Below are 9,692 nucleotides of genomic sequence, written 5' to 3' on the forward strand. Positions count from 1 at the left end.
GCATGCGTGAGCATGTGCCAAGTCGATTCAAGTGAATTATTCAGAGGAGGATACCACAATGTCATACCGATCTATGAATAAAACAATGCAAGCAAATATCCATGACATGCTACTCATTATTAATAAATTGGAACTAATTATGAGAGATTATAAACTACTAGACTTTCATTAAATGACATATACCTCATATGAACCAACTAAGCATGCTCACATGGATGAGTATATGTACAAAAATGAAAACAAATAGAGTTCATACCAGCCTCTCACCACAGTCAAATTGCTGTAGATCGTCATTATTGCCTTTCATTTGTGCAGCTTGAATAATAATATGAAATGAAACCAAGCTCCAACCACCGGAGACCTCTGAACTCCCTAATGAACTTTACAAAACCAAAGAATAACAACAAATATTTTTGGTGTTTTCGGGTTAGAAACAAGAACAAAAGGAAACAAGAAAACAAAGCAAAATCTTTTTGGGTTTTCTCATAGCAAACCAACGATAGCAAATAAAATGAAATAAGAGCAAAGAACCAAATAAACAAATGATGAAGAGAAACAACAGAAATATTTTTGGTCTTTTTGTGTTTTAGGAAAGAAACAAAGCGAAAACAAGAGAATGCAAACTAAAAGAAACACAGAAAAGCAGGATGGCAGAAATCTGCCAAAACCTGACAGCAGTACAGAAATCGAAATTATCAAAAATCTTCTATTGCTCAGCTCAAAAAGTGTTCAACTAATGAAAGTTAGATAACAACCTGGGGCATATGCTCAAAAATTTGCAACTCAAAATAACGTTCTGGCTGTGCATACGAATTTTTTTGGTAACAGCCCAGAATCTGTTTTTGGACAGCACTTCCCCAAATATCATCTCCCTCTCATTAGAAAACCACTCTAAGAAACTAAACAAGTATGTACAAGTATCCAGCAACCATAATATGCAAAGAATGAGTGATGCCGGTATACCTCCCCCCAAGCTTAGGCTTTTGGCCTAAGTGGAGTTCATTCCCAACGAGGGTCCGGGTTCCACGTGGAGTGATAATAAGGCCCCTGCGCAGAAGAATGTCGTGGAGGCTCCACATGACCATAATGTTGATATGAAGAGCTTGCTGCATCGGATGAAGAGTCGGGGTGCTCCTCGACCTCCTCTGTGCCGTCCCTTGCATGATGGCCTTCTCTTTCTATGTATGCATTTAGCTCATTTTCTGTGATCGACCACCCTTTCCTGGCATCAAGGTTAAGCAGAACAGGTGCAGGCAATCGTACTAGTTTTTCAATTTTCTTAGTTATTCTCCAATTTTTCTTATAAAATGTTATCCTATAATACAGGTTGTTCAAGTTAGATGCATCTGAAATATACTCATGTTTAATCATGGAAACAACATCAAGTTTCTCCATGGAGAGCGGAATATCTAGGTGGTGAGGTTCTACACCATGCATAGCTAATAAGCGAGAGGCGATAAGACCTCCACAAATTCCTCCCTTCTCACGGTTAGTAGCAAGTCTACAAGCTATTAAGGCACCCAAATTATAAGTCCTATCCTGTTGCAAAGCGGCAGCTAAGAAAGCCATATCTTGGACAGACAACTTACTTGCATTCTTTCTAACAAGAACGCACTTTGTAACGAAATAAGCAAAGTAGCGGATAGCTGGGAGTTGAATGCTACTGAAATTACCACCATCATCGGAGAAGCTTCTCCCATGACAAATCATTGTATAAAGATTCGAGAGCTCCCGCGGCGTTCCCCTGACCTTCTCGCAGGATCCCCACTGCCGCACTCTAATTGCTGCACAAAAATCACTAAAGGGCAAGTTGATAGTTTTGTTATAAATCTTGTATCGGACCATGGGGTTAGTTTGAGACCGATGAAATTCGAAATCCTGCACAACCGACACTGTTAGTTTAGCATATTGGTAAGGTTCACCAACAGTAAAACCTTCCAACCCTGCATTGGAAATCAGTGTTTGAACATCTTGCAGGATTCCTGCATTCCGCATAAAATCAGTGCATGGGTAATAAGAGGGGTATACTCCCTCTTCGCGGTGAACTCTCATGACTTGCTGCACCTCCAATTCTTGTTGGTTTAGTTGGTGCCTACTTCCTTCCATTTTCTTAAATTTTTCAACACTCATTATAAATTTGATTTCAAGGTATATAATTGAGGGGAACTACTATAGGAACTTGCTAGAGTACTAAACATGCATCAAAACTAGTTTCTACCACTTAGAACAAGCATGCAAGCTCACTAAACATGTTACCTACAGCAGCAAAATATTAAAGATATACTCAACCAAACAAAATTCTAATTGGATAATCAAAGGAGTCACATACCGGAGAGCAAATGTGCCAAATTTCAGACAGAAATCTGGGCTGAGCAAAGAGATCGAGAAATCGCGAGTTCTTGAGCAGAAACGCTAGTGAGAGAAAGTGAGTACGAGTTTTTTCGGGAGAGAGAGTGCAGTGAGTGAAAGGGATGATGGAGTAGGGCAAGGAGGGGCCCACACACTAGGGTGGCGCGCCCCCCTTGCTGGCCGCGCCGGCCTGTGGGGTGCCACCCTGGGGTTCCCCACTGGTCATCCCCAGGTGCTCCCAGGTGCTCCTTCGAAAAATAAGACTACCAGTATAATTTTTGTAAATTTTTTAGAACTTCGAAAAATGCACATTTCTGGGTGTTAAATTAATTATTACTGCGCAGGAAAATGATTTCCAAAATCTTAAACAACTAAATCATATTGCAAAACAAAAAGTGCTACAGCAAGTAAAACAAATGGAGGGAGAAAGAAAGAAAGAAATGTTGCTTAGCTCTCTTATGCATTAAAATATACTTGTTAACAAGGTTGATCAAGTCTTGCTACCAAATAAATTTTATATGACATAAGAAGAAATAAACCTCAAATCAATCATGTTACCTTATATTGAATTGATATGGATCCAATCACAAGAGTTTGATATTCTTCTTTAGGCTCATATATAGGACAATCAATGGATCCCACTTTGATAGTTTTAACATTAAAAATTGTATTAACTCCATATACTTTATCAATCCTCTTGGGAAAATAGACAGTATGTTACTTGTCATCAACATTGAAAGTAACCTTGCCTTTATTGCAATCAATAACAGCCCCTGTAGTATTAAGAAAGGGTCTTCCAAGAATAATGGACATATTATCATCTTCGGGCATTTCCAACACAACAAAATCAGTTAATATCAAGCAATGTTGAGTAACTTGAACAGGAACATTTTCACATACACCAACAGGAATAGCAGTAGATTTATCAGCCATTTGCAAAGATATATCAGTTGGTATCAACTTATCTAAATCAAGTCTCTTGTAAAGAGAAAAAGGCATTACACTAACACCTGCTCCCAAATCACATAGAGCTGTTCTAACATAATTATTCTTGATGGAACAAGGAATAGTCGGTATACCTGGGTCTCCCAGCTTCTTTGGAACCTTACCATTGAAGGAGTAATTAGCGAGCATAGTGGAAATCTCCTCATTGGGAATTTTCCTTTTGTTAGAGACAATATCTTTCATATACTTTGAATAAGGAGGCAATTTAATAGCATCAGTCAAAGGGATTTGCAAAAATAAAGGTTTCATCCAATCACAAAATTTATTATAATGTTCCTCCTCCTTTGATTTTAGTTTCTTAGCAGGAAAAGGCATTTGCTTTTGAACCCAAGGTTCTCTTTCATTACCATGTTTCTTTGTAATAAAATCTTCTTTAGTGTACTTTTTATTTTTATCATGCTTTTCAGGTTCTTTTTCAATTTATCTTTATCAGGAGTATCATTCTTATCATTATCTTCATCAGGTTCATTACCACTTTCGGTTTCAGCATCAGAAATAGAAATACTATTAGGATCATTAACAGGTTCAGAGGATTCTACAACAGTTTTATGTTTCTTCTTCTTTTTCTTAGAAGGACTACCAATTTCTTTAGTTTGTTGAGAATCTTGTTCAATTCTTTTGGGGTGCCCTTCAGGATATAGAGGATCCTGGGTAGAAACACCGCCTCTAGTTGTTACTTCATAAACTTGTTTCTCTTCATGATTATTTTTTAACAAGTCATTTTGCACTTTAGTAAGTTGATCAATTTGAGTTTGAATCATATCAAAATGTTTAACAAGCATCTTAACATCATTGGAGGTTCTCTCCACAATATCATGCAATTTACTAATAGCTTGAGAATTTTCCATTAGATGATTCTCTACTCTCATACTAAAATTACTTTGCTTAACAATATAATTATCAAATTCATCTAAACATTGATCAGGAGGTTTTGAATATGGAATATCTCCTCTATCAAAGCGTTGAAGAGAATGTACCTCGATTGTGGATGAAGGGGGAATTATCTTACATAGGTCTTCTATTGGAGGTAAGTTCTTCACATCTTCAGATTTAATACCCTTCTCCATAAGAGATTTCTTGGCTTCCCTCATGTCTTCATCATTTAATTCAATCATACCCCTCTTCTTCAGTATTGGTGTCGGAGTTGGTTCAGGTGTAGATCAATCATAATGATTTTTGCTTATCTTTGCCAATAATTCTTCAGCTTCGTCCGGAGTTCTCTTCCTGAAAACACAATCAGCACAACTATCCAGGTATGCCCTAGACTCAATAGTTAGTCCACTATAAAATATATCAAGTAAATCATGCTTTTCCAAATCATGTCCAGGCCGATCTCTAATAAGAGAGAAAAATCTTGCCCAAGCTTCAGGCAATTTCTCTCCATCTTCTTGATCAAAACTATAAATTCTCTGCAGAGCCATATGTTGAGCACTAGCGGGAAAGTATTTCCGAAAGAAAACATCAAGCAAACAACTTGGACTATTAATAGAATCAGGAGGCAAATTATTATACCAAATCTTAGCATCATCCTTTAATGAGAAAGGGAAAATCTTAGCAACAAAATAAGTACCGATCTTAACATCATCAGAAAACAAGCTACTTAAAGTAGAAAGCTCATTCATATGTTCTACAACACTCTCTTTTTCAGTACCACAAAAGGGTGTTTTCTCAACAATAGATATATGAGATAAATCAAGAGAAAAATCATAATCTTTATCCTTAATGTTTATAGGAGATGTCGCAAATTTAGGATCAGGAGACAGTTTATATCTAACAACATGTTGTGCAATAAGCTTTTTAAGGTTACTTGTACTAGTAGTAGCATTGCATTTATCAATAAAATCATCATCAAGTTCCACATAATCTTCATCAAGATCATCAATCTCAGGTGAATTAACAGGTGTAACAGTATTTTCATTAGGAGTTTCAGTAATTTCAATTTGTCTAGACCTAGCAATTGTAGCATCTAGAAAGGACCTAATGAACCAGCATTATCAAGCACAGTAGAAGCATCATCAAAATTATCAGAGGAATTTTCAGATTCAGCAGAAATACCAACACGTGAAGTTTGTGGTGGTGAAACAAGTTGACTTATCACAGATGGTGAATCAAGAGCAGCAGAGGTACTCAGACTTGTACCTTTTCTTGTAGTGGATGGTAATATATGGCGACTTTAGTATCGCGAGGTTTACCCATGATGGAGAATTTGCAGCGAACAATATCAATCCAAGTGAACTTCCAAATAAAGCTATGCTCCCCGGCAACGGCGCCAGAAAATAGTCTTGATGACCCACAAGTATAGGGGATCGCAACAGTCTTCGAGGGAAGTATTACCCAATTTATTGATTCGACACAAGGGGAGACAAAGAATACTTGTAAGCCTTAACAGCGGAGTTGTCAATTCAGCTGCACCTGGAAACAGACTTGCTCGCAAGAGTTTATCAGTAGCAACAGTTTTATAGCAGTAGGAATAGTGAAATAACAACAGCGGTGAAATAAAGAGAGCCGTAGTGATTATAGTAAACAGCAGGATTAAAATACTGTAGGCACAGGGACAGATGAACGGGCGTTGCATGGATGAGAGAATTCATATAACAATCATGGTAGGGCATTTGCAGGTAATAATAAAGCGGTATCCAAGTACTAATCAATCAATAGGCATGTGTTCCATATATAGTCGTACGTGCTCGCAATGAGAAACTTGCACAACATCTTTTGTCCTACCAGCCGGTGGCAGCCGGGCCTCTAGGGAAACTACTGGAAATTAAGGTACTCCTTTTAATAGAGTACCGGAGCAAAGCATTAACACTCCGTGAACACATGTGATCCTCACATCACCGCCTTCCCCTCCGGTTGTCCCAATTTCTGTCACTTTGGGGCCTCGGGTTCCGGACAGCAACGTGTGTATACAACTTGCAGGTAAGATCATAAAACAATGCATATCATGATGAAACAATAACATGTTCAGATCTGAGATCATGGCACTCGGGCCCTAGTGACAAGCATTAAGCATAACAAGTTGCAACAATATCATAAAAGTAACATCTACGGATACTAGGCACCATGCCCTAACAATCTTGTGACTATTACATGATCAATCTCATCCAATCCCTACCATCCCCTTCAGCCTACAGCGGGGGAATTACTCACACATGGATGGGGGAAACATGGCTGGTCGATGGAGAGGCGTCGGTGGTGATGGCGGTGAAGATCCCCTCCAATTCACCGTCCCGGCGGATTGCCAGAACGGAGTTTCTGGTCCCGAGGCGGAGTTTCGCGATGGCGGCGGCGTACTGGATGGTCTCTGGAAATATCGACGTACCCCCTGGCGTTTTTAGGTCGAAAGACGTATATAGTCCGAAGGAGAGTGTCGGGGGGCCGCCGAGGCGCCCACACAACAAGGCGGCGCCCCCCCCCCTGGGCCGCGCCGGCCTAGTGTGTGGGGGCCTCGGGCCCCCACCTGGCTTGCCCTTCTGGCTCCGTCAGTATTCTGGGAAAATAGGGCCTTTCGCATAAATTCCGAGGATTTTCCTGAAAGTTGGATTTCTGCACAAAAATGAGACACCAGAGCAATTCTGCTGAAAACAGCATTAGTCCGTGTTGGTTGTATCCAAAATACACAAATTAGAGGCAAAACAATAGCAAAAGTGTTTGGGAAAGTAGATACGTTTTGGACGTATCAATATGTCATGCAATGATAATCAGTGTTATCCGAGCTAATTAGGACAAGGTGCGAGCACTATTAGTACTCTATGCATGAGGCTTGCAACTTGTAGGAAGTATTATGCATAGCATATATGAATTATTACTACCGTTGACAAAATTGTTTCTATGTTTTCAAAATAAAAGCTCTAGCACAAAAATAGTAATCCATGCTTCCCTCTGTGAAGGGCCATTCTCTTACTTTATGTTGAGTCAGTTTACCTATTTCTTTCTATCTTAGAAGCAAACACTTGTGTTAACTGTGTGCATTGATTCTTACATGTTTACTTATTGCAGTTGTTATAGTACTCTATGTTGACAAATATCCATGAGATATACATGTTACAAGTTGATGTCAATTGCTGAAACTTAATCATCCTTTGTGTTGCTTCAATGCATTCTACTTTGAATTTATTGCTTATGAGTTAGCTCTTATGCAAGTCTTGTTGATGCTTGTCTTGAAAGTACTATTCATGAAAAGTTTTGCTATATGATTCATTTGTTTAGTCATTATCTTTTGTTAGCAATCTTTTGCTTCGAATCACTCCATCCATCTCATATGCTTTACAATAATGTTGATCAAGATTGTGTTGGTAGCATGTCACTTCAGAAATTATTTGTTGTTATCGTTTACCTACTCGAGGGCGAGTAGGAACTAAGCTTGGGGATGCTTGATACGTCTCAAACGTATCTATAATTTCTGATGTTCCATGCTAGTTTTATGACAATACCTACATGTTTTGTTCACACTTTATATCGTTTTGATGCATTTTCCGGAACTAACCTATTGACGAGATGCCGAAGTGCCAGTTCCTGTTTTCTGCTGTTTTTGGTTTCAAAAATCCTTGTAAGGAAATATTCTCGGAATTGGACGAAATCAACGCCCAGGACCTTATTTTCCCCGGGAGCTTCCAGAACATCAAAGAAGAGTCGAAGACGGGCAGCAGGGGGCCCACACCATAAGGCGGCGCGGGTGGCCCCCTGGCCGCGCCCCCCTATGGTGTGGTGCCACCAGGGCTCCACCGACATCGCCCCTTCGCCTATAAGAAGCTCCCTGACCTAAACCTTCGATACAGAAAAACCACGGTACGAGAAACCTTCCAGAGCCGCCGCCATCGCGAAGCCAAGATCTGGGGGACAGGAGTCTCTGTTCCGGCACGCCGCCGGGACGGGGAAGTTCCCCCGGAAGGCTTCTCCATCGACACCACCGCCATCTCCATCAATGCTGCTGCTTCCATGATGAGGAGGGAGTAGTTCTCCCTCGAGACTAAGGGCTGTACCGGTAGCTATGTGGTTAATCTCTCTCTCTGTACTCCAATACAATGATCTCATGAATTACTTTGCATGATTGAGATCCATATGATGAGCTTTGTATCGCTACTAGTCTATGTGCTACTCATGTGATGTTATTAAAGTAGTCTATTCCTCCTGCATGTTGTAAAGGTGCCAGTGTGTGCATCATGTGGTTCTTGTCGTAGGTTATGATCATAATCTCTTGTAGGTTATGGAGTTAATCATCATTATGATAGTATTGATGTGATATATTCCTCCTTTCATAGTGTAATGTGGACAGTGTGTATGCTATGTTAGTTCTCGGTTTATTTTGCAAAGATCTATTATGCTCTAAGGTTACTTAAATATGAATGCTGAATGTTGTGGCGCTTGTTAACTCCGGCTTGAGGGAGCTCTCGTAGCCCTACACAACGAATGGTGTTTGTCATCCAACAAAAGAGTGTATGTAGCACATATGAGAAGAAGTTATTTATTATGCGATCAATGTTGAGAGTGTCCACTAGTGAAAGTATGATCCCTAGGCCTTGTTTCCAATACTACAAACACCGCTTACTTACTGTTCTGTTGCATGTTTACTCGCTGCCATATTTTATTCAGATTACTATTACCACTCATATACATCCATACTACTTGTATTTCACTATCTCTTCGCTGAACTAGTGCACCTATACATCTGACAAGTGTATTAGGTGTGTTGGGGACACAAGAGACTTCTTGTATCGTGATTGCAGGGTTGCTTGAGAGGGATATCTTTGACCTCTTCCTCCCTGTGTTCGATAAACCTTGGGTGATCCACTTAAGGGAAAACTTGCTGTTGTTCTACAAACCTCTGCTCTTGGAGGCCCAACACTGTCTATAGGAAAAGAAGCGTGAGTAGACATCAGAAGCCCCAAGAGTTGTATCCCAAGTCTTCGAATAAGACCCCAAAAGAAAACCTACCTTTGGTGGGAAACCTACTCAAGATGGGAGTCCCACTCTAGGTGGGATTCCCACCTTTCCTTGAGGGAGGGTGGCCGGCCACTCTTGGTGGAGCCCACCTGGGACTCCTCCCCTTAGGGTTGGCCGGCCATGGTTGTGGAGTCCCCTTCCATAGTGCGTTTCTTCCGGACTTTTCTAGAACCTTCTAGAACCTTCCATAAATGCACCGGATCATTTCCAAACTTGGAATATGGCTTCCTATATATGAATCTTATTCTCCGGACCATTGTTATTGGCGCCCTACCCCCCCCCCCCCTATTTTGTCCAAAGTTATTGGCGCCACAACACAAAATTATCAGAGTCGGATGTAAAACAAAGCCGTCTCATGAAATTTCTACACCAAAGAAATTTCTACAAAACACAAA

The sequence above is a fragment of the Lolium perenne genome, chromosome 5, assembly GCF_019359855.2.
Source record: "Lolium perenne isolate Kyuss_39 chromosome 5, Kyuss_2.0, whole genome shotgun sequence".
Taxonomy (NCBI): domain Eukaryota; kingdom Viridiplantae; phylum Streptophyta; class Magnoliopsida; order Poales; family Poaceae; genus Lolium; species Lolium perenne.